Raw genomic sequence first — 27585 nt, forward strand, 5'->3', positions numbered from 1 at the left:
CAAGTTAATCAAGAATTTGTTTAAGGCCACTGTTGTGGCATAGTTGGCAATACTACCTTCTGCAGTAACACTGTCCCATTTGGGTGACAATTTGAGTACTGGCTGCTCCATTACCAATCTAGCTCCTTGCTACTGCACACTTGCTAAAGCAGTATAAGATGGCCTAAGTATTTTGGGCCCCTGCTCCCACATGGGAGAGCTGGAACTATCACTGGGATCCTGGCTTTGAACCAGCAATTCTCTGGCTTTGTGGCCATCTACGTAGTCAAACAGTACATAAAAGAACTATCTCTTTCTCTAGCTCTGCTTTTCAAATAAATAAATATTTTTAAAAGAATAGAATCACTCCCAGAGATTCCATTCTGAACCAATGCCAAGTCACATTCTTTCACATTGTAGCTGTAGCAACTTGGTGATTTGTGGGTGCGGAGCAAGGAAGAGAACAACTCTCACAAAACATGCTTTCTTATTTATGTGACTAGGCCCTTTCTCGTGGCATAAAAGTGCCAGGACTATAGTTCATCTTTTGTTTATCATCCTCTTTCCCACCAGAGTGCAGTGTCTGGGGAAATACCTTTCTTGTGTTATTTACCATTGTTTCCCTTGAATGCATGAAAAAGATGTTCAATAAATATTTGCCAAAGAAAGAAAGAAAAGATAATGAGAATAGTTTAGATCAGTTTATGATGTGGATGTTAATTTAGGATCAGTTTATGATGTGGATGTTAATTTAGGGGAAAGAAAACTTGGTTGCTGACAGTAGTTGCTAATATTATTTTAAGTATTTACTTAAAATGCCAAAATTATACTAAAAGCATTATATACACAAATCCATTTAACCTTAAGAATATCATTAGGTCGATGTTAGCATGATATTCATTTTTAGGTGAAGAAATTGAAGTGACAAGTTGTTCATCAACTTGTCTGAGCCTACCAGCTCAAGTAGAACTTGGATTCTAATTAAGTTGATCCAGTTTTGGAGCTTGTAATACCTTCATGTGCTACCTATAGCACCTTCCTCACTTAAGACTGGACATAGAGGCTAGATGTCTCTACAGGAGACTTAAAAATCATTTGCTAAAAAAAATGGAAAAAGGAAAAATACATGTCTGAATTGAGTTGTCCCTAAGAGCACTGAGCCAGTTGTTAAGAAGCCTCATAAGTTAGCTATGAGCATAACCACCAAGGTACATTCAGGATTTCATATTTTTCATTTCACTAATGATACATTTGCCACAACAGACTTTGCTGAACACCCTTCCCCATGGTTCTATAAATAAACCAACCAGTTTCTAAGTCTCTCCTCTTTTGTTAGACCTGCTGAGCTCTCTGATATTAGACCTTCTGATTGACCAACCCTTCCTTGAACCTTCAATCAAGATTAGCTAGCAGGATTGAGTGTTTCCTCCACAACAGGTGTTTTTCTAAGTTAGACGACTTTTCCTCAAGTATGTAATTTGCAGACTTCCATCTACTTCCTCTTGGTCCTTTTAGTCACAGTGCATCACATGGTACAGAAAACCAGCAACTTCAGTGTTAAGAGTCGCAACTCGCTCTGGGAATTTTGGAAAGTATTCTCAGTTTATTAGAAAGGGAGAAAGAGAGAGCTCCCATCCACTTGTTGACTGTCTAAATCCTTAGATAAGGCTGGGACAGGTCAAAAACAGAACCTAGAAGTTCAACTGAACTCTCTCATGTGGAGGACAGGGGTCCATCCTGGACCATTACCTGCAGCTTCCCAATGTTTGCATTATTAGGGAACTGGAATTAGAGGTGCAGCTGGGAGTGGAACTCAGGCACTCCATTATGGGTGCAGAATCCTTTAAGTATCACTACACCTCCTCCAATCTGCAGCCAACCTCTGCTAGATTGATTGGCACTATTTTCATTTGCAATCTGGCTTTGGCTACCACTGCTTTAGTAAATTCACATTGGCATACATCCTAATGGAGTCTTCTGTGACAATTTTTTATTCTCTATCTTACCTACCCATAGCAGACTTTAGTGCCCTTGAACAATTTCTTCACGAAGCTTTCATCTCTTTCCCCGAGGATACAATTTCTCCTGGTTTGCTTTCTGTGTTCCTTCCTAGTTCATTTCATACACCACCCCCTTAAACATGTAGTCACTGGCCTTTTACAGTTCATCATCTTTATATTCTGCCAATACAATTTATTCCTATTTCTATGATTTTTAACTGCCAATCTTTCTTGAATGGAGATTCTCTTCTAGGCTCCATATGCATATGTTAAACTTCAAGGTGGATATATCCACAAAAAGATCTTTCAAAAATATTTCAAAACTAGAATTGCATTTTCCCCTCAAAATTAGCCCCCTTTGCTGCATGTTCATGACACTATTTATCCAACCAAACCAGACATTTGAGGATTATTCCAAATTTGCCTATTTTCTTATCTCCTGTAACACTCGAATTACATTTCTAAGCTCACAAGGCTAACAGTACAGCTACGTTATGAAGGTTGGTGAATCTAAAATTCCTGCTTTGCTTTCCCTGCTCCTATCTAGATCAACTCTGTGTGGGCAAGGAAAAACGTCGAATACTTCTAGGGCAGTTTTGTACTGCAGCCAGAATCTGGGAACCAACAATCAGAGATTTAAAATTGATTTGTAGCAGAAGATTTTAAAATTATTCTTAATAGAATAATTATTAAAATCAGAGCATCTCTTACTATGAAAAATATGAACCAAATGATTGAGATGATATTAAGATGTTAACCACTCAAAGCATCAAACGTGAAAGAAAATCAGGAGGGCAAATCCTTTAAAAAAAATCAAGCTTGGTGCTTCCTTTCCCAACTGAAAAACCAGGAAAACAAACACGTTTGGAAAAGCAATAGGTAGCTCCTGACATCATGTGGCCACTTTTTGAATTGCCTTTTAAAAGAGACAAAAACAAAAACTCTCAAAGCTAATGGTCCTATCTAAGGAAAAATTACCACAAAAGTTGTTATGAAGCACATTGTTTCATATGTTGTTATTTAACTATGTAAGAAGTGGGAATTATGGTAAATTGTGTCAGTGAGTGGTTATCAAACTATTTTTCTTTATTTTTATTGGAAAAAGCAGATTTAGAGAGAGAAGGAGAGACAGAAAAGTCTTCCATGCACAGGTCCACTCCCCAAAATGGCTGCAACAACTGGATCTGAATTGATCTGAAGCCAGGAGCCCCCTCCAGACTTCTTATGCAGGTGCAGGGTCCCAAAGCTTTAGGTCATCCTCCACTGCTTTTCCAGGCCACAAGCAGGGAGCTAGGTTAGAAGTGGGGCAGTCAGGGCACAAAACGGAGCCCACGTGTGATGCTGGTGCTTGGAAGAGGAAGATTAACCAGTTGAGCCATTATGCTAGGGCCCCAAATTATGTATTTCCATACTAAATATTTATCCTCAATTTTGTTCTTAAATGCACATGTGTCAAATTGATTTTTAACTGAGCCAAGTGGTTTGCATGATACCTCTTCAGCTACCTTGGTAAGTAAGAAAACCTGACATTGGGACCAAATGAACTTGGTCCCCTAATTTTCTTTAGCTACTAGGGTACTTATTTGACCCATTCCTCTAGCCTCTACCTATCGCTGAGACCCCTTGGAGCCACCGCTCATCATCCAGCCCCAAAGCAGCAGACAGGACATGACTGCTGTGGGGTCAGCCATTAGCCAGTGTTCCCACATCCGGGCATTGCCAGTGACTCAACAGCCACAGCTTAAGGTTCAGAATGGTCTTAGTGCCAGTAGACATTCTGTTCTTGAGCCACATCTACAATGAAAGCTGTATTTCATTCTCTTGTGGAGACTGGAAAGATGTCCTTTTTTTCTATGCATCATCATCACTTCATCCCACAAACATCAAAATGCTGCCTTATGTATGCCAGTATCTAACAGAACTTGGAATGAGGCTGAATCATGGACATTTCACCAGATCTGTCCAGACTCTTACAGCAAATGCTGCTTAGTCTTAAGGTAGTGTCTCTGCTGTAGAGTTAAACATTTTAAAAAATCATTTAGAGATAGAGGCAGCCACAGAGAAACCTCCCACCTGCTTATCCACCACTCAAATGTGTACAACGGCTTGACCACCCAGCCTGACAAGGGAGCCTGCAGCCACAGCCAGGAGACAAGAACTCATCTGGGTCCCACACACCTCAGTAAATACTGGGGCTGTCAAGTAATTGAGCTGCCACTGCTGCCTCCTTGGGTGCACATTAGCAGGAAATCAGAGTCAACTCGAGGTGACATCAGAACCTATGCACTCTAACAGGGGATGTGAATGTCCAAACTATGTCTAAACACAAGCTCTGCCCAAACCCGCCCTCTTTAGTACTCTTAATATGGACATTAAACTTCAAAATGTAATCACTTGCTGTTATTGCAGCTACACAAATATTCCACGGATACGAGAGGACAAGGCTCCATTTTTCTAAGGAGCTTGTTCAAATCCAAGGTCAGTGACACTTTTTTTTTACTGTATGTATACATTCCTTTTTCTTATTATTTGAACTTGTGAGCCATATCTGCACACTCTCAATTTAGAGGTCAAAGTTCGGGAAGTGAACAAATATAACTCAGCTGAACATGGCTGATCATATCTTAAACTAGAAAACTATTCAGGATAATGGGTTGAAATAGACATTTCAGCTTGAGAATAAATACATCACAAACATTGTTACAATGCATATACATATTCTCACAAATGATAAAATGTTTGGAATATCTAAAAGGCCAGTAAAATTATTTTATGTGAGTGTTAATATTTTCATCGAGCTGACATCAGAATTCAGCATATTTTAAATTCATTTATTTTTGTTAAAACTTTTCAAAAACTCTGCATAAATATATCACACATGCTTTTCTGTTTGAAGAGTGGGCTGTTCTGAGTACTTTGCTGATTGATTAATGTCATAATGACTATCCATATAGGTTAGCTTTTATAAGTTCTGGGAAACCTAGTCAATCAGTGACAAGAATAGCTCAAATGCATTACAGCTATGACTCATAATACTGATGTAAATGTCCTATGTGAAACAGTACTGAGTTGAGTTATATTTTGACATTTTTAAAATATTTGTTGAAAAGATGACATTGGATTATATTCAATTCCAGGAAGAAATTCAAACAGTTTTTTTTCCTGGAAGAGTGCTACACATTGGAGAAATATAAAAGAAAAAAAATAATAAAAGCTTTTTATAAAAATTGAATTTTGGGGTATAAAAGTACATTCCTGATTGAGTACAAAAATGGTAAACACAATAACTTTCTAAGTAGAGAAACCTGGTACATAGCAACCCAACCTAATGATCAAGATCACCACTGCCAGTGATGTGATCTGACGTCATGTACCTTCAATATAAAGTGATGTGGCAAACCCAGATTGAGAAACATTGGACATGTCTGACCAGTATTTCTCAAGTCATCACAGGTTATGAAAAATAAGGAAGGACTGACAAACTGCCACAGAAGAGAGTTGGAATATAGGACAAAGCAACGTGATGGTTCCCTGCATTGGATCTTGGAACAGAGAGGGAGAATATTAACATAAAATATAAAACTCAAATAAATCTAGAACTTAGTTAATAGCAAAAAATGCCATGCTCACAGCAGACGGCATGCTTGAAATTGAGTTTAGTGACAAGTTATCATAGGTTATGCTGATTATTTACACTCCAGCAAAGTAGAAAACCTCTGTCGAGACTTGTGACAATGTGACACTGACACCCAAGTCAAAGGACCTTCTTAGGGTAGATATCTAGACATTTCGCATTGTGATCTTACTCTTCTTTATCTAATCATTTATAAAGGCACTGAGATTTGGATGTTATCACATATTCAAGAACATGTTCAAGCAATTCAAGGAAGCAATATGAGATGCCAATAAGTGCAACTGTCTGGATAGTACAGCCCTGATCCAAGATGAGGGAGGTTGGCAGGGTGTAGTAAGCGAATTAATGAACTTAAATTTTGAACATTTTGAATTTCTGGAATCTGTGGCAGCCATTATAGTGGTGGCCTGGAGCTTGAGGGATAGAGCTGTCAGGTTGTATATGAAGGATTTGGGAGTCTTCAGACAGGTTTATGATTGCTCCCAGGTAAGTGAGGACAGAGAGAGAATCCATTTCAAATGACCTGCTTCTCTCAACAATGTCACAGAGGCATACACTCACAAGAACCTAACTGAATGGGAGTAAGATGACATCATTTTTTCCAGCCTGTCTATACCAATTTCAACCATAAAGCACTTTCCATGTCATTAACTCCTCCAGTTACATGGAAAACGCAAGCAGTCATATAGAATATTAACTTTTTCAGTAAGCTGGAGATAATGTCTTCTATATTTCACCTCACTCTTTGGCTGCAGTGCTCAACTTAACATCTGACAATGTGGGTAGACCAAAGGTGAAAAAGGCTTCCACAAACTTATGCAAGCCTTGAAAGTGACACAAAAGACCAAGTGACAGAGGCATTCTGACATTCATCTCCAAAAGAAATCTCTGTGGGTTTTTAGCTTCTTATTAAGTTACAATTCTCATAATTTTATCTAAGGTAGACTCTATGCCTTATAATCCATTCAAATGGAGAAAGCAATTTAATAGCCCAGGTGTTTCTCCACATATATTTCTTTTAAAAAGAACTTTCCTGACAATCATTTTATTTCAGATGTTTATATGGGTTAACTTAGGATACTGTCTTTAAAATCCAGATATGAAATTTTGTGTTTGCAATGCATTTACTTCAATGATCTCATTTTGTTTACATCCACCAGAGGTTCCTGTAAAAGCTTTTGAAGTGGTTTTGTGTTGTCTTGCTTGGAGACCAGAGTGAATGGTCAATAACTAGGACACTGGACTCCTGCCAATTAAGTGTTAGCTCAAGCATTGCAGTAATTTCCCCAAGGTGAATTTGGTATCAAGAAATAGAGATGATGAAGAGAAAGATGTGGAAGAAAGGGCAGCATATCATGGGACCCTGACACTAGAGAAAATTGTGTAGCATTAGCACCTTTGGGTTGAGCTTTCAAATCTAAAATGTCATCCCTGAAAACCTTTCAGGAAAAAAAAAACTGGTAAAATACAGATTTGAGAATTTGTTGAAAATATATTTAGGGAAGTAAAATCTTGTGAGAAAATTGTAATATGCTACCAAAATATAACTTGGTAAATAATTCAGGCAGTGGAATTCAGTCAACAGTTAAGGAAGAGTGGGCTTGGAGACCAGTCCCCAGAGGTTTCACTCTTCTTTCCTGTGAGCAGTCTATTATTCCTAACCCCAAAGCTTTTTCTTCTTTCTCATTCTCTTTCTCTATACCTCACTTTCTTTTGGTCCTCATGCTAATACTGTCCGGGGTAAAAAATACTGATTTGCACAGTTAGTTCCTTCATCATATGATGAGCTTTTTCTCTCATGCCAATGTCTTCTATTGTGCCAATTTATAAATCCTCATAATTGTCCTTGGAGGTGGCTAAAACAGTATCTTTATTTGTATGTTTTCTCCTTCTCACCAAACTGCCAGGACCTCCCATTTGAAATCATGTCTGTTGGTTCACTATTTACATCCCCAAGGCTTAGACCGATGACTGGCATGAAGTCATGAAGTCAGTGCTCAGTATGCATTGATCAAATGAGTGAAAGGCCAGCAAGATCATTAACCCCATTTTTTACTAGATCATAGGGTACACAGTAGACAAGAAAGATTTGAACTTGTCTGACTTCAAAGGTCAGTTGTGCTTAACTTCTGTATTGATTAATTAGTAAAACCCTCTTACCATTCCAAAGCCATTACTTAATCAATGAAAGAATGTCAACCTAGCCTAATACCTTTATGCATAAAGAAAGTGTTGTCACTTCCCTATTTCTGTGTTGAGCTTCACATTTCAAGACCTAGAACATCTCAATATTTATGGCCCACATATTTCCTCTCATCTTGTTTGAAATGCAAGGAGACAGAGAAAGATAAAGAGATAGCAAGTGATCCTCCATCCACTTGTTCATTCAGTCCCAAAGTGACTCTAACAGAATTTTATTAATAATGTGACTTTGCTTAGGGGGGGGTGAGAATGCATCTAAGATCATAACCCAGATAACCTGTTCTCCAATGGTGCCCTCAAATGTGATACACTAGCTTTCCAAGAATTTGATATATGAAGGGGGCAAAGGGTAGTTAGTTTGCTAGGACTAGGTTTTTGTTTGTGGTTTGTTTATTTTCAATGTATAAATCAATCCTGCTAATAACGGGTGTTCCTTAACTATTTATAGACTGGATGGTTAAAGAGATCTGATCAGCTACTGCCTTACAAGAAAATCACAACCATAAGATGGAACCCAATGGAAAAGCAGGAGGTCTTGAGAGGAAGGCAATTTTCAAGCATAGTGAGAACTAAAGAGAGCTGTGTTAGAGGGTAGCTCAGCAGGACCAGAGGTTTTGATTCAGCCCCATTGAAATGGTCAAATAGCAAAATAAACTGGTAAATATATCTTGACAATAGGAAAAAATTAAAAATAATTTATTCTTAACCCTGTCTTGAGGTTCCAATATTCTTTGCATTAGGGAGAAACTGAGGTTACAAGGAAAAGGAATTAAATTTACACTCTCCTGAGAAGAGGCTGTACAAACACAGTAGCTGCAGAAAAAAAAAAAACTGTGGGAAAAATTATAAGCAGCATGCTGAAACAAGAAGAAAAGCAGAGACCTGTGAGTAGGAACAGATGAGGTGAGCATAGCAGGGAGAAATGACCTAATTGTATTAAGCAAAGATACCTGAATGCAGGTGATTAAGGGAATGACAATTGCAAAAGGATGTGACAGTCACCTTGACACTGCAGTGGGGACTCCACTAGTCCTTCACAGATAGTAAGATAATTCAAATTTGAGACTTTTTATATCTTATTCATTGCAATAATGGATATCATGTAATTAAACAAGTTGAATCACTGCGCATTGACCTGAAAATCTGCCATGTTAAAATGCATTCTTTCTCTGTGAAAATGCAGGTTACTACACGGCTCCTCAATGAACATGGGCTAGTAAGACATGAGTGCTATGCTTTGAATATGACCCGAGTCTCCCAACGGGTTGTGAAATGCAGATTTCATCCTCCACGGGGTGGTGTCAGGAGGTGGCTAAGTGTTTAGCAGAATGAGTTAGCTGTCATAAAAGTACGAGACAGGTGGCTCCTCACTCTGACCCCTGACTTACCAATGGATCATCCCTTTCATGCTCACTCCCCCCACGGTGCCAGCGGAAAGACAGAGCCATGCAGATGCCAGAAGCTTGTTCTTGGACTTCTAAAATCTGATCTAAATATGCTCATTTTTCTAAATGAAGTCCTAAGCCTCACATATTTTCTTGTAGCAATAGAAAATGGAATAATACAATGGGCCATTCTATTTCCACATGTTAATAAAAAGCCTGGAAGTTTTCTGCCTTTTGTGATTCCGCCTTAATGGCTTGACTGGGGGCTGTGTGAACTCCAGCCCTGATAGCCTAGGCGACACCCAGCAGGACATGTGGCGGGTCACATAGGCAGACCACTCAGGAAGGAGGTACCTGGTGTTTGATCAGATCCACCCTATAGCTCATCGATTTGCACTTTTTGAAAGTTGCTAGTTTCAAACCCACCAATAGAAGCCTGCTAGATCATGACCGTATAATTAATAGCCTGAAATGTATAAAAACTGGGGGGCTTGGGCTCTCGTGCTCTCTCTGGCTCGCGTGCTCCCTGTTTGCTAGTCCTGCGGATCCTGCAGCAGCTGGCCCTCCCCTGGCTGGGCGAGGTGGCTGGGAGACCTAGGTTAGTTTGAATAAACCACCTTTTTGCCTTAGCACCAACTTCGGACTTGATGATTACCTAGGGATTTCAAAAACCGGCACAACATTACAACTGTCAACAATAATAAAACCGAATCTGGGATCTTATCTGTCTTGATTAAGTCACATGTCATTCTTACATATACTATTTCATACTAACCTTTAGCAGAGGCTACACAGAAATCCATTGTTCAACAACATCGATGAGGAAGTTTGTGATTAACTAACGTCACCATCAGTTATCTGGGAATAACTGATAATAATGAAGGAAACATTTCTTCAACAAAATAAAATGCACTAGAACAGTGCATTGGAATACGGGAAATTTCTTTCTAGATTATTAAGTTTAGGGGCTGGTGAGTTGTTTCCACAAATGTAACCTTTCTACTATTGCAATTGCTGTAAACTACGTGATGTTTTGAGTTGGATAGAACTATTGTACATTACTATATATGCCACAAGTGATTTTCATGGAACAAAACAAAAGACCATAGTTTTCTTTAGGGGAGGAAATCTTTTATATTTTTTGTTTAGTAGAAAGCATTCTACTAAATGCTTTCTTTTGTAAACAAATTGGCTTCCAATTTCAAATGATAGTTTGACACAATTTGAAACCAAGGAAACTTTAGCATTTAAAATAATGATTACTGAATAATAACATCGTGGTTATATGGTTTTTGATAGGGTGTTTTCATCCCCTCTCCCCATTTATCATGCTATACGTTATTTGTATTACAACAGTAAAATTTTATTTTCAGTTAAAAACTCCTGCAGAAGTGGGTATTTGGCACAGCAGTTAAGATCACCTGGAACTCTTACAACTCAGATTGCATGCCAGGGTTCAGATGTCAGCTCTACTTCTAATTGTAGCTTCCTGCAAAAATGCGTTTGGGAAGTAACAGGTACTGGAGTTCCTGATGTTAACCGGAGAGACCTAGGCTGTTTCTGGCTTCCAGCTTTGGCCTTCCTGTCTCTACAGTGTAGTTAACATCTGGGGATGAAATCCTCGGGTGGCGATCTCTTTGTCTCTCTCTCTCTCTCTCTGCTTTTCAAATAAAAAATTAAATTAAGCACATGAAAAATTTCTAAAACTTCTTTCAAAGCAGCTTGCATTTAATTAGAAATGAGGGAGGCATGTTACACTTGCTGACATGAAGCCACTTCAGTTATCACAGTATGAAAATAATTTCTCCAGATGGCAGCTCCCTGCTCAGCTGAGACTATGATCCAAGAGTAAATTTTTATTTTTGAATCATATTTATTTTTATATATCTGTGTATAATACTTAATTTCTAATTGCACAATTCCTTTCCTAAAATAAATTTAATTTCCAAGGAAATATATATTAAAAGGTATCAGAGCCTTTCCTTTAGGAAGCATCTTCCGAAGCGAAATAACATGATGCTGATCTTGACCATTTTCAGGATGACAAGTGATGATTAGCTACTTAAAATGATATTTCCACTAATATAGAGGAAAACCACATCTAAAAGAACATTTTGGACATATTGTCCATTGGCTTTTCACTCTAAAGTTATTTGTACCTGAAACAAATCCCATTATGTAGTGTTCCTAGCCCCGTCTTAAGTAAGAGATTTTCCACTTGTGAATTTATCAGAGTTTAAAGTCAGGTAGAAATGATATGCTAGGTCTTCTAAGCCTCCTCAAACATTTTCTTTTTTTAGTTAATAGGCAATAGATACTCTCCATGCATGTATGAGAATAAAAGAAGAATACATTGGCAATTATTGTTGAAAATATTGCTTCGATACCAAACTCTATGTAGATCTAGCTGTATATCCGTATACCGAAGGCAGATATAATCAAAGTAATTGGAGGAACAAAATTCTTTAAAACAGTGATTAAGCCTCACAATAATTCAGAATCATGAGGAAATTAAGTATTTTCAAACTAATGAACCAAAATATTAGTATAAATTTTTTGCAGCCTTCTGGAAAATAAACCAATAGATCTGTCTTTCTTTTTCTCCCCCTTGCCCTTTCTCTATAACTCTGATTTCCAAGTACATTTAAGAATGCCAGGTTTTATTGCAAGTGTCTCCAGGTCATGGATATCGGAACGGGGCTTGCAGCAAGATATTGAAAGGTGGAGTTTTAAGATTTAATCTCTTTTCACCATCTCTTACTAAAACAGGGCTAGGTACACTTCATAATGGGATTTGTTTCAGGTACAGATAACTTTAGATTAAAAAGTCAACGGAGGACCTGGCAGCGTGGCCTAGTGGCTAAAGTCCTCGCCTTCTATGTGCCGGGATCCCATATGGGCGCCGGTTCTAATCCCGGCAGCTCCACTTCCCATCCAGCTCCCTGCTTGTGGCCTGGGAAAGCAGTTGAGGATGGCCCAATGCTTTGGGACCCTGCACCCGCGTGGGAGACCCGGAAGAGGTTCCTGGTTCCCGGCATCTGATTGACACAGCACCGCCCATTGCGGCTCACTTGGGGAGTGAATCATCGGATGGAAGATCTTCCTCTCTGCCTTTCCTCTCTGTATATCTGACTTTGTAATAAAAGATAAATAAATCTTAAAAAAAAAAAACAGCCAATGCAATTTTCCAAGCACTCTGCATATGGATTTCCACAATGATTGTACTAGTCTACACTCCCACCAGCAGTGAAGGAGGGTGCCTTTCTCTCCACATCCATGCCAGCATGTGTTGTTTTTTGAATTCTGAATGTGGGCCAGTCTCACAGGAGTTAGGTGGTACCTCAGGGTGGTTTTCATTTGTATCTCTCTGATGGCTAGAGAGCCTGAGCATCTTTTCATATGTCTGTTAGCCATTTGAATCTGTTCTTTTGAGAAATGTCTGTTCATTTCCTCTGCCCATTTTGCTAGAGGGTTTGTTTTTTCACTATCCCTGGGTTTCTGAAGCTCTTTGTAAATCCTAGATATTAGTCCCCTATCTCTTGTGTAGAATGCAAAAATTTTCTCCCATTCTGTTGGTTGCTTCTTCACTTTGTTAATTGTTTCCTTTGCAGTACAGAAACTTTTTAGTTTGATGTAGTCCCATTTGCTCATTTTAGATTTGATTGCCATTGCTTTAGGCGTCTTTTCTAAGAAATCTTTCCCTGTTCCTATATCTTGGAGTGTGTTTCCTATGTTTTTCTTTAATAGTTTGATGGTTGCTGGGTGTAGGTTTAGGTCCTTGAGCCAGTTAGAGCTGATTTTTGTATAGTGCGACAGGTGCGGGTCTTGCTTCTTTATTCTGCAAGCAGCTATCCAGTTGTCCCAACAGCATTTATTGAATAGACCAGGTTTTTTACCTGGATTGTTTTCAGTTTTCTTGTCAAAGATTAGATGACTATACATGTGTGGATTCCCTTCTGGTGTTTCTATTCTGTTCCACTGATCTTCTTCTCTGTTTCTGTACCAGTATTAGACTGTTTTGATAACCACTGCTCTATAGTATGTCTTGAGGTCTGGAATTGTGATTCCTCTGGTTTGATTTCTATTTTTCAAGACAGCTTTAGCTATTCATGGTCTTTTGTGTTTCCAGATGAACTTCTGTATCATCTTTTCTATTTCTGAGAAGAATGTTGCTGGGATTTTGATTGGGATTGCGTTGAAACCTGCCATATGACCCAGCAATCCCACTCTTAGGAATATACCCAACAGAAGTGAAATCTGTATATGAGAAGGGGATTTGTAATCCTATATTTACAGCAGCACAATTTACAATAGCAATGACATGGAAACAAACCAGATGTGCGTCCAAGGAAGAATGGTTAAAGAAACTGTGGTACATCTACTCAATGGAATATTATGCAGCTTTCAAGAAGAATGATACTATTCTATTTAAAACTAGGTGGTCCCAACTAGAAACCATTATGCTCAGTGAAATGAGTCAATCACAAAAGAACAAATACCATATATTCTCTCTCATATAAGGAAGCCAACATGGAAGGGGTGACTCCAGCGGTCCAATCTATGCTGTTTTTTTGAGTGTCTGTTTGTTCTTTTGGCTGTATCTCATATGTTTTGATGCGGTTTGCTTGCTTCCAAATAGTCTCTTTACTCTAATAGAATTCATCGGGTGCCCATGAAGTATGCGATGGCGTCATGGTTCCTAGGAGACTTCTGTGTTTCCTTTTAGTTAAGCACATTATTTTATCAGGGTGCTACAATTTGTTGTTGATGTTGTTGTTGTTGTTGTTATTGTTTCTGTGATCGATGTGGCTGTTATGAAATGATGTCAATCCGAAAAAAAAATGAGTAAAAAAAAAAACCAGTAATTTTCTTAGACGATTTAATCATATTATGTCCCGTTAATAGGAGTATTTTCTTTTTTAAAAATGATGTGTTCAAATTGTATGAAAGGCCCTTGCATTGATGATGATGGTCATGACTTTTGTTTGCCAATTTGTTATGATAATATTTATGTTGATTAGATAGGTATTAGAAGATGAACTAACCTTCCATTTAAGGGATATAAAATATATTGTCTTGATGTATTATCATTTTAAGTTTTGCCAGGCAAGACTTAACAACATTTTGTCAAGAATCTTTCTATCTTTATTTATGTGTTAAGCTGCTTTCTAATTTTACTTTGTATGTTGCTTCTATCATTTTTGGTATTTGAGGTATAATAATAAAATATGTTAAAAAAAAGAAAAAATGTAATTATTTTTTCACTATAGGATTCAATGCTGTTTAATGTTATGACCAAGCTCTACTTCAATTATACAACTAGTAAAAGGCCATCTTAAAAGGTTGTAAAAAAAAAAAAAAGCCAATGGAGATTATGTCCAAAATATTCTTTTAGATGTGGTTTTCCTCTAATGCTTTAGAGAGAATTTCAATATTCCCTACATTATTTTGCTTTTCACAGTACTGATGCAGAATTAGCACATGTACTTTTCCTAAGCTGTTAGAAATGAGTCATAAAACAAATGACTTGGGTGTGACTTTCAAGTGTTCCTCGCACCAAACATTAGCAATAAATAAAACCCTTCTAATATTTCCTATCGGATTGTTATGACTTTTAAGTTAAACTAGAATCAATTTAAATCTAGTATGTTTCATCACCTGTAAAATAAATTTACTCAGAAACTATCAAGCATGTGTCAAGAGGTTATGTAAAAATAAAAAAAAATTCACATTGTATCTCAGAAAGAAGTATAGGTGAATCATTTCTTTCCTATATCTCTTCAAAACACATTCATTTTGTTGAATGTCCTGGGCACTCAGCCCAGAAAGAAAGAACATAAGATGTTTTAATTGGAAAAATCCTCCCAGATCAGCCAGCCTAGTCTGTTAGTCTTAAAAGGAAGAAACCAAGATCACGAAGATTTGTTTCCATTTTGAAATCACACAAAAAGTGTCTCCAATGCTGGTTAAATGACAACACTTCCAGCAGTCTTTGAACCGTAAAGCCATGTTCCTGCTCTCAGCAGCATTAAGCATTTCTTCCCTGCCTACCTTGAGAAAGCAAGTTCCCAACAGGAAGAGAATTCATGTGATTTTTTTTTTTTTTACTTTGCTTTGGGAACATTTTCCAGGTCTGTTCTCCCACTTATTCTTCTTAACACATCCCTGTCTATGGATTCTACCCATGATTCTAGCTGTCTGACATTTTGGTGCAACCTCTTGGCCAGTGCCTGGGGGAGGATGACTCCGCCGCACAGGTGGCCCGGCGTGTGCAGTAAGGCTCTCCTCTCTGGGATTGTCCCATTTTCTTTTCTTTTCTTTTTTTTTTTTTTAAGATTTTATTATTATTGGAAAGCCGGATATACACAGAGGAGGAGAGACAGAGAGGAAGATCTTCCATCCAATGATTCACTCCCCAAGTGAGCCACAATGGGCCGGTGCGCGCTGATCCGAAGCCGGGAACCTGGAACCTCTTCCGGGTCTCCCACGCGGGTGCAGGGTCCCAATGCAGTGGGCCATCCTCGACTGCTTTCCCAGGCCACAAGCAGGGAGCAGGATAGGAAGTGGAGCTGCCGGGATTAGAACCGGCGCCCATATGGGATCCCAGGGCGTTCAAGGCGAGGACTTTAGCTGCTAGGCCACGCCGCCGGGCCCGGATTCTCCCATTTTCATACCATTCATTTCAGAACAACACACATGATGTTACACCCCTGCACCAGATCTGACCCACTCCAAGAACTTGAATTTTGAGTGTTTCTAGACTTGGTGTAATTTAAGGTCCTGGGTTAGTGTAGGAGATCTTAGCTATATGCATATACGTACTCAGAGCTTTTCTTGGGGGGAATAGTCATATAAGTTCTGTGAAGAAAGTTTAGAAAATGAAGAATTTAAAAAAAAAAACAAAAACCATTCATATTTGTCACCATGCAAAATCATAATCATTTTGAGTTCATTTTTTCATTCAACCCATGCTTTCTCTTGAAAAGTATTACTTCAAATCTTTAAAATCTGATTTTTATGTATAATTTGCCAAATAAAAATCAAAGATTTCCAACTTTCAAAAAATGTGGTGAGTTCTGACATACAGCAACTTCTAGGACATCTACATCAACCAAAAAAGCTGTTTTATGCTATTTTTCAAACAAAACTCTTTCACTTGTGTGTGCTAGAAATCATTTTCCATCTACTTTCCATGACTATAGTTTGTGTCTTATCTAAATTTTCATTACAAATTGAGTCAGGTTGGAGTTTTTTAAAATACATTTGGCATGGTTTGTACCTATAAGTCTTTAAAATAGCAAAAGCTAGTTTTGTTTATCTCTTATAAAATATCTAAGAGTAAAGATTTCATATTTTAAAACATTTCTTCATTTATTTTAGAAGTCACAATTACAGATACCTTGCATCTATGGGTTCACTTCCCAATGGCTGCAGGAGGGGAGAAGATGGTGTCACCTCCAGTTATAGCTCATCAGACACCTTTCTCCTTGAAAGTTAGCAAGGAAGAGGTCTAATCTATTAGTCCCTTTTCACCTGATACCTTTTTCTCCTCCCTTTTCTGCAGTGTACATTTTGTTGATGACTTTTTCTTCAACTCTTGACAATAAGATTCTGTTTCTCTACTTCTTTGTTCCGTGATATATTTAACTGCCTTACGTGATGACATCGTATTCTACTGTCACGTGGTAATCCTTGTAATCTAGGCTATAACTGACCCAGGTAATAAAAACTTTATGCATCTTGGGAAAAGTTTAATATATTAATTGTTGCTTTTCAATTGCTTAGGGGAGCTGAATCTTAAAAGAACATCATCTGCCTGTTTTTAATAATCGGATTGATTGGCATAACTCTGGTTAGATCTGATCCTCAACTTTGGCTAAAATGTTCAGGTTAAATGGATTATAAAATGCATTGTAAGAATTTAAAATGATGGCAAACTTTACACTCTGGGGTAGAGGAGACATGGTCCCATAGCAGACCTGTACCCATGGCTTTATAACAGACATAGGAAAGACTTAATGGTCAAGGATATGCGGTCAGGATCCAAGGGAAGCCATGGAAGGGGTGGAGACCCAGGTAAGCACATTGAATCCTGCTTCCTGATCTCCACTTGCCATGAGCTCCATGACGCTGTACTCCCCCAGCCAAGGATCTTACAGGGATGTCTCGAGCTGGCAGGGAGAGAAACATAGATTTACCTTTATTTCTTGTCCTCCTATTTCAGAAGAATAATAAGCCATCATTAACATGCAGGCCTTAGTAGTGCATCATTGGCTAATGTGATTCTTTTGACCTTCAAACACTGAAGAATGAACAGCTGTTTGTTTTTACATGACCAGGATACACCTGGAGGATGGAGAGACATGGCCCTCAGAAGGAAGTATAAACTATGTGACTATCCTCCAACTAGAATCTCTCTGTCATAGAGCAGGGAAATCCCTCAGCTGCAAGCATTTCCTTGCCATGAGAGATTAGCCAAATCTTTTTTTTTAAGATTTATTTTATTTTTATTGCAAAGGCAGATATACAGAGAGGAGGAGAGACAGAGAGGAAGATCTTCCATCTGATGATTCACTCCCCAAGTGGCTGCAACAGCTGGTGCTGCATTGATCCGGAGCCAGGATCCAAGAACTTCCTCCAGGTCTCCCATGTGGGTGCAGGGTCTCAAGGCTTTGGGCCATTCTCGACTGCTTTCCCAGGCCACAAGCAGGGAGCCGGACAGGAAGAGGGGCTGCTGGGATTAGAACCAATGCCTGTATAGGATCCCAGCACATTCCAGAAGACTTAAAACTCTAGGCCACCGTGCTGGGCCCCTATAACTGCTTTTCAATAAGCCTCCTCCACATTAATCAGTTTCATGGAATAAAGACCAAGAACCCAGTAAAGAAAAAGAATTGCAATTTAAAAGAATTTTAGTATTTTTGAAAGGAGAAATTTATAACATTTCTTGGGTACAAGACAGAAATCAGTGCAATTAGGACTGCAGACACTCCTGTAACAGCTGTTCCATTTGCTTTCCTTATATCAATGTTTGGAGGTGCCAAACTCTAGCAGTTTGTCTTTATTCATAATTTCTATTAATTGCAAATTATACTTTCTGGTGTCCTGACTTTTGATTTTAAATTAAGTATCAAAATTTCAAACAGACTTTCTATTACATTGCACAGGAAATGGCACGTGTCGAAGAAAGAGACCAGATTTACCTTCCTCCCTTACCATTTTGTTAGGAACAGTCCTCAAGATATACCACTATAGTTTCAGCAAAGTTATGCAAAGGAATTTGCAAGTCTGATAAAGCTGAAGGAGTAACTACCACTGGATGGGGAGGGTCAATGACACAATGAGAGCTCTTTGATTTTTCATTGAGGTGTCTGATGTTTGGGTTCAAATATGTTAGTGAATTTCCCCCATTGTACTACTCACATAATTTCTGAACTTGTACATAGGACCAGCAAATGAGAATCTATATATTCTTTTGTCTTACAACATGCTAGCATTTTCTCTTCATCCTGTATCAAATCAATATGTATAATCTATAGGATATTTATATTTTTGTGATCTGCTTCTGGTAGACATAGAAGAAGACATAACTGAGATCTCTCTAAAAATGTCCTTATCTGTGAGCAGATGCTATATACCATAAGATACGCAGGGCTTTACAAAAGCTAATGAAACCCTTCAAATTCAAATTGTGAGTGGAAGCTGCCCTTGCTGAACCTTTAACTCCTTTTCCTAAGCTGTGTGTTGTTATGGTGATGAGAAGGCTTATATGTAAAAATAGAATCCAATATTTCAATGATAAATTCTTTTGTGCATGTGCTCATTTGCAGATGTGTATTTTACATAGTATTTTATATATATATACACACATATACATATATATATACACATACATGTATGTGTGTATGTATGTATATATACAAAAAATTGGTTTTCACTGATTTTGAATTAAAAACACCTAGGTCTATTTTTTTTAACAGATACTTTAGCTATTAAGATTGGTTTAAATGCAGGTAAGTCATTGTAAGAGCAGAGCTTGAACAGGACAGAACAGAGAGGCTTCTATTAGCCTGCTCATGCGTGAGAACAATGTTGCCATCCTCACCCATGACTTGAATGAGGTCATGACACCAGCTGCCAGTATTGGAAGTGATAAAGCAAGATTTTGAATTCATTTCATTGTAACTTATGCTTTCATACTAAAATCATTCCCTCCCCCGATTTGTTTCCTTTTTAGGAAACTTGCAGCTGGCCACCTGGTATTCTGAGTCATTAATTCATGTAAGACATTCTGTTAGGAATAACATGTAATAGCCTACCAACAGCCACTGAAACCCTTCCAGCTCCCATTCACTTGAATTCCTTTAGTAATTATTTATTGTACACACATTATTAGGCCAAGGCAGTGTCTAAACATTGAGGTCTTCAAGTGAAGTCAAACATGCCATTCCTCCTCAAAAGATTCAAACAGTATATATATCCTATTAAATGTCTGTAGCTTATATTTATTGAGAAAGAATATTTTAGCTGTCACATAAAACAGAAACATCAAAAATTTGGGGGTAGCAAAATGTGGGGGAAAATTAGCTTTGGTTGTTGAGTACTTAACACGTGACAGGCGATGCATGTGCATAGGCCCTGGATGCCTTTCATGTGTAACTTACTTATTCCTTAAAGCTATCTTAGCAGGAAGATCTGAAAACTCCAGAGTAGACATGAGGAAACTATGTCTAGGGGAAGACTGATGGGATATTCCTCAACAGTTGATTCTCAGTTCATGGAATCATGAGTTCAGTATCTATTACAATGAGGTGTTACTCATATGTGTTTACAATAGGTCAAGTGTTTGCTTGAATGGGCTAGAAAAACCACAAGGACTTTCAGGGTAAAACAAGGTGTCAAGGGACAGGAGTGTGCAACGGAAAAGTAAGCAAGACAAAAACATCAAAAGACAACTGAAATGGAGACCAGAAAAACAAAGAGATGGAAACATCACAAACACCCAAATCTGAAGTCCAGATTAAATGTTCTAACAGGCAGATCCTGTAGGAACTCAGCCAACATCATGTCCATGGAAACGGAACAAATCGCCGCCGAGCAGATCTAACCCATAAGGCAGTGCTGGAGATGGCTTTGGTTGTTCACAGTTCCCAAGTGGTAGAAACCCAGCCTGCAGGCAGGAACCAAGTAACTGGGAGCAGAAGAATTGGGGGCAGAGTGCCTTGGGAGAAGGATCCTGACAGCTCTTCAAGGATCAGGATTTTTTTGATTGAAACATTTATAAACTTTTCATTTATATTTTCCTCATGATGCCTTGACATAATTTCCATTACATTTCTCAATTAGCAAAGTTATTTTTAAAAATTAAATTTAACCGATAGTCTTCTTAGAGAATCAAATCCAAATTTTGTGTTTTCATTTTGTGAAGACATCTTGAACCTGAGAACTAGCATTTTAAATATACCGATTACCAAATAAGAACATCAGAAGCGCAATTGTTTGGCTTGGCAGGGAATGGCATGAAAAGGAATTTGCTCCTTGCTTTAATGTTTGAAGTTACGCATTTAAAGTTTTGTGGTTATTTTATTTCTTGTGCTGATGTGTTTATTTAGAACACAAGCTTCAGTTTGCAAAGGTCAGCCTGTCAAAAAGAGCTATCTTTCCAATTATGATTATTATATTCTTAGAAATTGGGACCAGCAGCACAGAATGTACTAGGAGTTCTTAAGTGATGAATGGAAGTACTCAACATACTGCCATGCTTGCCAGGTCACTGGAGGGCTGAATGAACTACCTCATTGTGGAGAAAATCACAATGGTGCATTGCCTACTGACTTTAATAGGGCTGCTACTTTCTAGATGTGTGAGAGTCAGCTGGGGTTGAAAATACAAAGGATATTTAAAAGATGTTATGGCAAATGTATATTAAGAAAAAGCTGTGCATTGACTTGAAAATATTTTGTACCAAAATATACTTACTTTAAATTCATTTTTTCTGTATCTTGTAATTAAACATAACTTTAACCTATGTTGGAAAATGTTAAGGATTTAGATAGCTGCACTGATTTTTCTTAGAAAAAAAATAAACACTTCTTTAAGTTTGAGATTTCTTTTTATACAGAAGTCATCGCTGAATGTTTTTAGTCTCTTGACGGCAATGTTGTTTACCATTCATATTGATAAAGGTAATGATTTCATCTCTATATTTTGTAGATCCTTACAGCATTTTTTTTTTTTTATTTCAACATGTTGTACTATATTAGTTGTGGTTAAGTTGGCTCTTTCCCCTAGCCAAAGCTGTGTTCACTCTGGGGGCTGGCCTAACTCAACAATTCTCAAACTTCACAATGAATACTTACCATCCAGATGGCTGGTTTTAAATGTTTATCCTTCAACCACAAAATTACTCACTTAGGGTTAAATATCAGCAAAGACTTAATAGCCAAAATGATTGCATTTTACAGAAAGCAATGTCAAAGTTGCCATCCATTCAATCGGATCTGACATACTGTGGTAGGAGCTTCACTGTGCTCAGACAAAAGCTCATTTAAAAATTACATTATAATCTACTAGGTAAATGATCCAGGAAATATTTATTTCAGCTTTAAAATCAAGTTTCATCAAATGAAATGAAATATCAATATTGACAAAGCAAATTAAATAATATCCTTAAGTTGTTTAACGTCATCTGCAACCAAAACTACTCTGTAAGTGCCCAATTTCTTTGTTCTTGATTCAGTGATTTCATGGTGTTATTTTATTTCCATGAGTTGTCACTGAAGAGTGCTGAAGGAGGGACATGCGTCTTTCCAAGCATCCTGTGACATTCTCGTGACCTCCAAGGGGTGCAAGGGTGTCTCCACTGGCAGTGTGCAGGAGAGGAGCTTGTCCCTTACCAAATGGGCACCAGCCCTTCTGGGGGGTGGGCGGCATTGAACTTCCCCATCCCCAGCCGGTGTGCTTCTGGCTCAGAGGCTGTTGCTCAGTGGGAACTGTGAGGCTTGCGTCGGAGACTTGAAGAGTCAATTCTATTTTTAGAAGTGCGGCAGTGAGGCATATGGCTTTCTATGGATAGCTCTGCAGCTTCTCTCTTTAGCGTCATGCTCCAGAAGTGGCGACTTCTCAGACTCCTTTTATGGGCTCCATTTTTCCACCCACCTCAGCGCTTTGGGCTGAAGTCAACAGAAACTGCTTCCTAATCCCCCAGCTCTCCTCACCCTTAGCTCCCTGAACATTTGTGTCATTCTTGATCCCTCTAATAATATCTTTATTCCCATGATACTTACAGTGGTTCGATTTCACCACTCAAGTACCTGCTCATTCACTCTGATGTTATATCTCCTGGTATTACTTTCTAATAACACATCCAATATAAGGAACCACCAACCCCAATTTCAACTCTTTCACAATAAATGTATCCAGGAAGATCCAGCTATTCTCAAACAATCTGGGGGTATTTTATTTTTAAAATGTCAGTCTCCACTATTATATTTCATAAAAATTGAATATTAAGCATGTCAAGATTATGAAATCTGGGCCATGCTAGAAGTGAAGTCTAGACCAACACCAAAAAGCCTATGGCATTTTATATTCTAAAATTTTATGTGGAGTATTCAAAGACCAGTTAACACAGACACTCAACTAGCTACTAGACATTTGATTCTAACATTTCCATCATAATTTGCTGTCATATCTCACAAGTTTCATATCTTGTTTTTCAAGATTCTATTTTCAAGATTGGCTCCAAAATAAGTCAAACTTTGCTTCCCAGATGGAGAACCCATTGCCTTCTAAAAATACCTTAAGTTAGAATGACTAAGTTTTATTTCTACTCTCCAAGTGGGGAATTAGCTCTACTTCCTGTCAATGCCAGTTCTCACTTGCAGGTATGTGGCTTATTTTAAACCAGAAAATACTATATTTTTATATACGAATTATAACAGTGACATGATCAAACTATGTAAAATAATTTTAGTGTGGAAAAATAGCCATAGATATAGATCCATAATTCTTGTTACTTTGCTTTTGGTTTTATTTTTTCATTTTAGCATAGAAGACACCTAATTTACAGGAGTTTTATTAAGAGCTTGTGACAAGATGATGTTCACATATGAATTGTTAGAGTTGGGTTTTATTATACTCATAATAAAGGTTACGAAAGATCAATTAACTTGTCCAACAAAATCAGCTAGAAAGTGGCAAGGGGTAAACAATTACTTTTCTTTTTAATTCTAGAATGAGTGTATATCCTACTATTCTAGCATGCATCATATTACAGGCATTATTATCTAAAAAAAGCAAAAAGCATCTCTTACAATCTACCAGGAATAGTAAATAATGAAATGTAGTATTCTACCAATTTACTCTTCTTCTCTCCTTGAGAGACTTTATTAAAAATGAAAAAATGACCAGGACCCTTGATTCCATGCACATCTGGCACAGTGAAGTCACAATAATTATTTTTGCTGTCAATCTGTGGAAGTCTGGACGCTGCATGCCAGCAGGCACTCTTTGTGAGTCATGAGATGGGTCCTGTTCTCTTTGCATCCTCTCAGTTTCAGTTAGGCAAACTCCTTTTGCAGAGCTTAATTTTTGAGCTCCCTTTTTAAAACAAAATATTAATAAAAATATTTAAAATCTTCCTGTAAACTACAAATGATACTTTTGGCTGAAGTGAGAAAAACAATCCTACACAGACCACAAAAATCCAGTATCTGTAAAAGGGTACACTTGTAGCGAGTCTTACAATCAACAGAGAGCACTTAAAATGCCCTATGTCCCCAGAGTCCTACCCCAGCATGGCTCCAGGTTAAGCACCATAGAACGTGTAGCTAACAATACAGTCTGGGAAGCAATGCTTATTTCTTGAAATGTGCTTGTACCTCAGTGGTATTTCTCTACTAGGGATCATAATATCTAGGAAGTATTTATGGAGAATCTTCTGTAGAAATTCTATTAGATATGTTTGAATCTGCCTCATCATGGTAAGGTTGAAAGCCCTCCTGAAGGTCAACTCAGTTTGGTTGTGGTTTGCTTCCTCCTTTCTCAGTAGTACAACCTCAATCACTAAGTTAGGAAATGAAGTTTGGATAAAGAATTTAGCCCAGAGTTCAACAAGTTTCCAACCACCTTTCACCATTTACTAGGTTGTTAATGGAAATTCTGGGGAAAAGAGATGTCTAAGGAGGGTATGGTGTGTCTGCAGTGAACATTGACAATAAACCATAGCACCTTATACGCTTGATCCATTTTAAAGCAGCTCCCTTATCTCTAACATTATTTCCCAATTAACTTGAATATTGAGCATTTTTTTACATTTGCCTTGACAAACATTGCTCCCTGAGTCTTCCTGGGAACTTTTGGTCTGAATGTTACAACAGAAAGGCACCAAGAGACCTTAAGACTTAAAGCAGGGTCAAGAATCCAAGCGAGAATCTGGGTCCAAAGTCATGCTGTAACATGCACACACATGCCAGCGAGCACACACACACACACACACACACAAATTCACGGTGGGCCAGTTTGTGATCTTGACCGTCTTCTCAAGAAAGTTAGTTTGTAGCAGACAACCAGTGAGGACTCACAACCTTATCTTGGCCATAAATCTTTCACTACAAAACAGCAAATTCTTCCCATTTGTATTGGTGAAGTGGGTACCCAAGGCTATAAAAAAAGCATAAATTCCATAGAAATATAGCAAAAGTGGTCTCTCTCTCTCTTTCTCTCTCTCTCCTGTAAGTGATGATTCCATTCTGAAGATAAATCAATTTTAACTAGATTGAACACATTTTATGTTTTCAATCCTGTTCCTTTGCTGTCCTTTGTTATATTCAGTTGCATCTTGGCAACAATTATTTTATTTTGTCTAGTTTTCTTGTCTCCCACAATATTCTTCTAAAAATTTGAGGGGACAGGGATTAATGACTAATTTCTCTTGGAACCATCACATATCTCAAGTGTGCAACTTTTGGATGATTGCCCAATATGGCATGAATTGCTCATCCTGAATGTAGCTGATTGACCCTTCTGATAATTGGTAAGATTGCTAGCTTAAACTAGAATATTTTATCATGGATAAAGACCAACAGCTGATTAAAAACAATACAAAGCTATTGGGTACTTGGAAGGCTCTTAACAGTACTTATTAAATGGTTATCAATTAAACAATATAAATCTGAATAAAGATCGCATTGAAATTTTAATAATGTGATACATAATATTTCAGCCAATGATTTACTGCTTAATCAATGGCATTTTTCATAAGATTATTATCACCTATTGATGTTATAGCTGCTTTATTTTAAGTATACTTGATAATGCCTAATAGTGCATTTCTCAGTGACAGTCCCTTGTTATTAATGACAGCTGTACATAATCAGTTTTCCAACAGTTCTTTAATCCACAGACCTGTTTTCTCTATTTTTTTGGAAATAAAATGTAAATGTGTTGATGGAAGAGGAAATCAAGTTTCAGCTGTGTTTCTTACATGTAGGAATATACAACAACAAGCATGTTCTTGCATGGAAAAAAATTAGAGAAACACTGTTGATCTAAAGTTAAATACCTTAGAAACAGAGGAAAATGTGTCTCTGAAAGCTTAGCCAACTGAATGCACATAGAGTAGGAGAGTCTGACAGGTAAAGGGATAAGGAAATGGAATAAACTCAAACAGATCATTCTTACACCCACATGTCTGACTCCAACCAAAACAAACTATATACTCTAATCAAGCACAGGAAACAGATGATTAATCACAGTTATTGTTTCCATACCGAGCCATCACTTTAGCTATGTGCTATTTCATGTATTAAAACAAGCTATGTTCTGCCATTCATGCAAGATGAACTCTTGGAAGAGAAAATGCAAAAAAACATTTTCCATGGAAAGAAATTCTTGCTGGATGAACCAAACATTGTGTTTCCTTGATAACTATCCTATAAAGTGGAGTAGTATTGCATGGTTCCTTAGCTGTGAGAGACAGTTTTAAGTCACCTAGATCTCTTCTGTTTTTATATTAACCCTGGGTAGTATAAATCTTGATTTTTACAATGGATATCCATACTCTTAGCTGCAAAGAGAGTAAAAATTGGTGTAACCAGAAATGTCATTTTAGAAAGAATGAAAAAATAAAATACAGCTCTAATATTTGCTAAAAATTGTGATTCCAAGTTCCTCAGAAGGGGTGAATTTGATGTAGATACTATACTTAGATCCACACAAATTAAAACATATTTGAAATTTCTGGAGTTACGTTCTGTTTCATTATAGTATATTTTCCAGCCTACTAGACACAGTGCATTTCACCTTTCAGATGGTTTGACAGTGGTAATTATCATTATGAAATAATTATCTTGCAATAGCTAATGTACTACTGCTTATAATTAGGTTTGATCATCCCCCACACTTCTTTTTCCACAGGCAGCATGGCCTTATACAGCAAAGTCTCTATCTATAAATTCCACATTCATGGATTCAACCAACTGCAGATCAAAATATTTGGAGAAAAATGCATTTGTAGTAAAGCTGTACACATTTTTCTTCTCGTTATCTACCCCCAAATTACTAACAGAGAGCTCTCAGTGAAACTGTTCACCTTCAGAATATACTTCTTCACAGGAACTTTACTGTAAATTATATGCCCCAAATTACTTAAAAATATTTCTCAAAACATCTCCATCTTATGTTTTGTAATTTCTTCAGATAGCTGTTACACAAATCCATTCTAAACAATCATATCTGTGTGTGTAAAAAGCTACATATTGCGCTAACATTTTCAGTATTAAAATGGAAAAAAATTATATTGCTTAGAATTTAGTATCCCTCTTGGGATGCCTATATCCTATATCAGACTACTTTGCTTTGAGCGCCAGTTGCACTGTTCGTTCAGACTTTCCTCTGATGGGCACATGGGGAAGCAACAGATGACAGACCTGGAAACCGCATTCCTTTCACTCACATGGGAGACTAGATCGAATTCTTGGCTCCTGGCTTAGGATTTAGATAGAAGAAAAGAGGAACAGAATGAGAGCTGACCACTGCCAGAAAATGTTCAGGTAAAAGAGAAAGGAAGGAAGGAAAGAAGATATGCAAGTTCATCCTCTCAACAATGAATTTCATTATTAATCCTTTTATACTTATTTTTTAGCACAGGAAAGAATATCAAGAAAAATATAACTTATGAGGCTATTAATTAAGAGAATGACAGTGGGATAGAGAGAATGGAACAGGCCAGTGAGATTTTGGAAAGTCATTTGAATAGGACTTGGTAAGAACTTTAACACTGGAAGACAGGTAAAGGGAGACATGTAAAAAAACTTCCAGGGTATTCATTTGCTTAGCAGAATCAAGTGCACACCTTGGAAAGAGCAAATGAATAGGAAGAATT

The sequence above is a fragment of the Ochotona princeps genome, chromosome 9 (assembly GCF_030435755.1).
Source record: "Ochotona princeps isolate mOchPri1 chromosome 9, mOchPri1.hap1, whole genome shotgun sequence".
In the NCBI taxonomy this organism is placed as follows: domain Eukaryota; kingdom Metazoa; phylum Chordata; class Mammalia; order Lagomorpha; family Ochotonidae; genus Ochotona; species Ochotona princeps.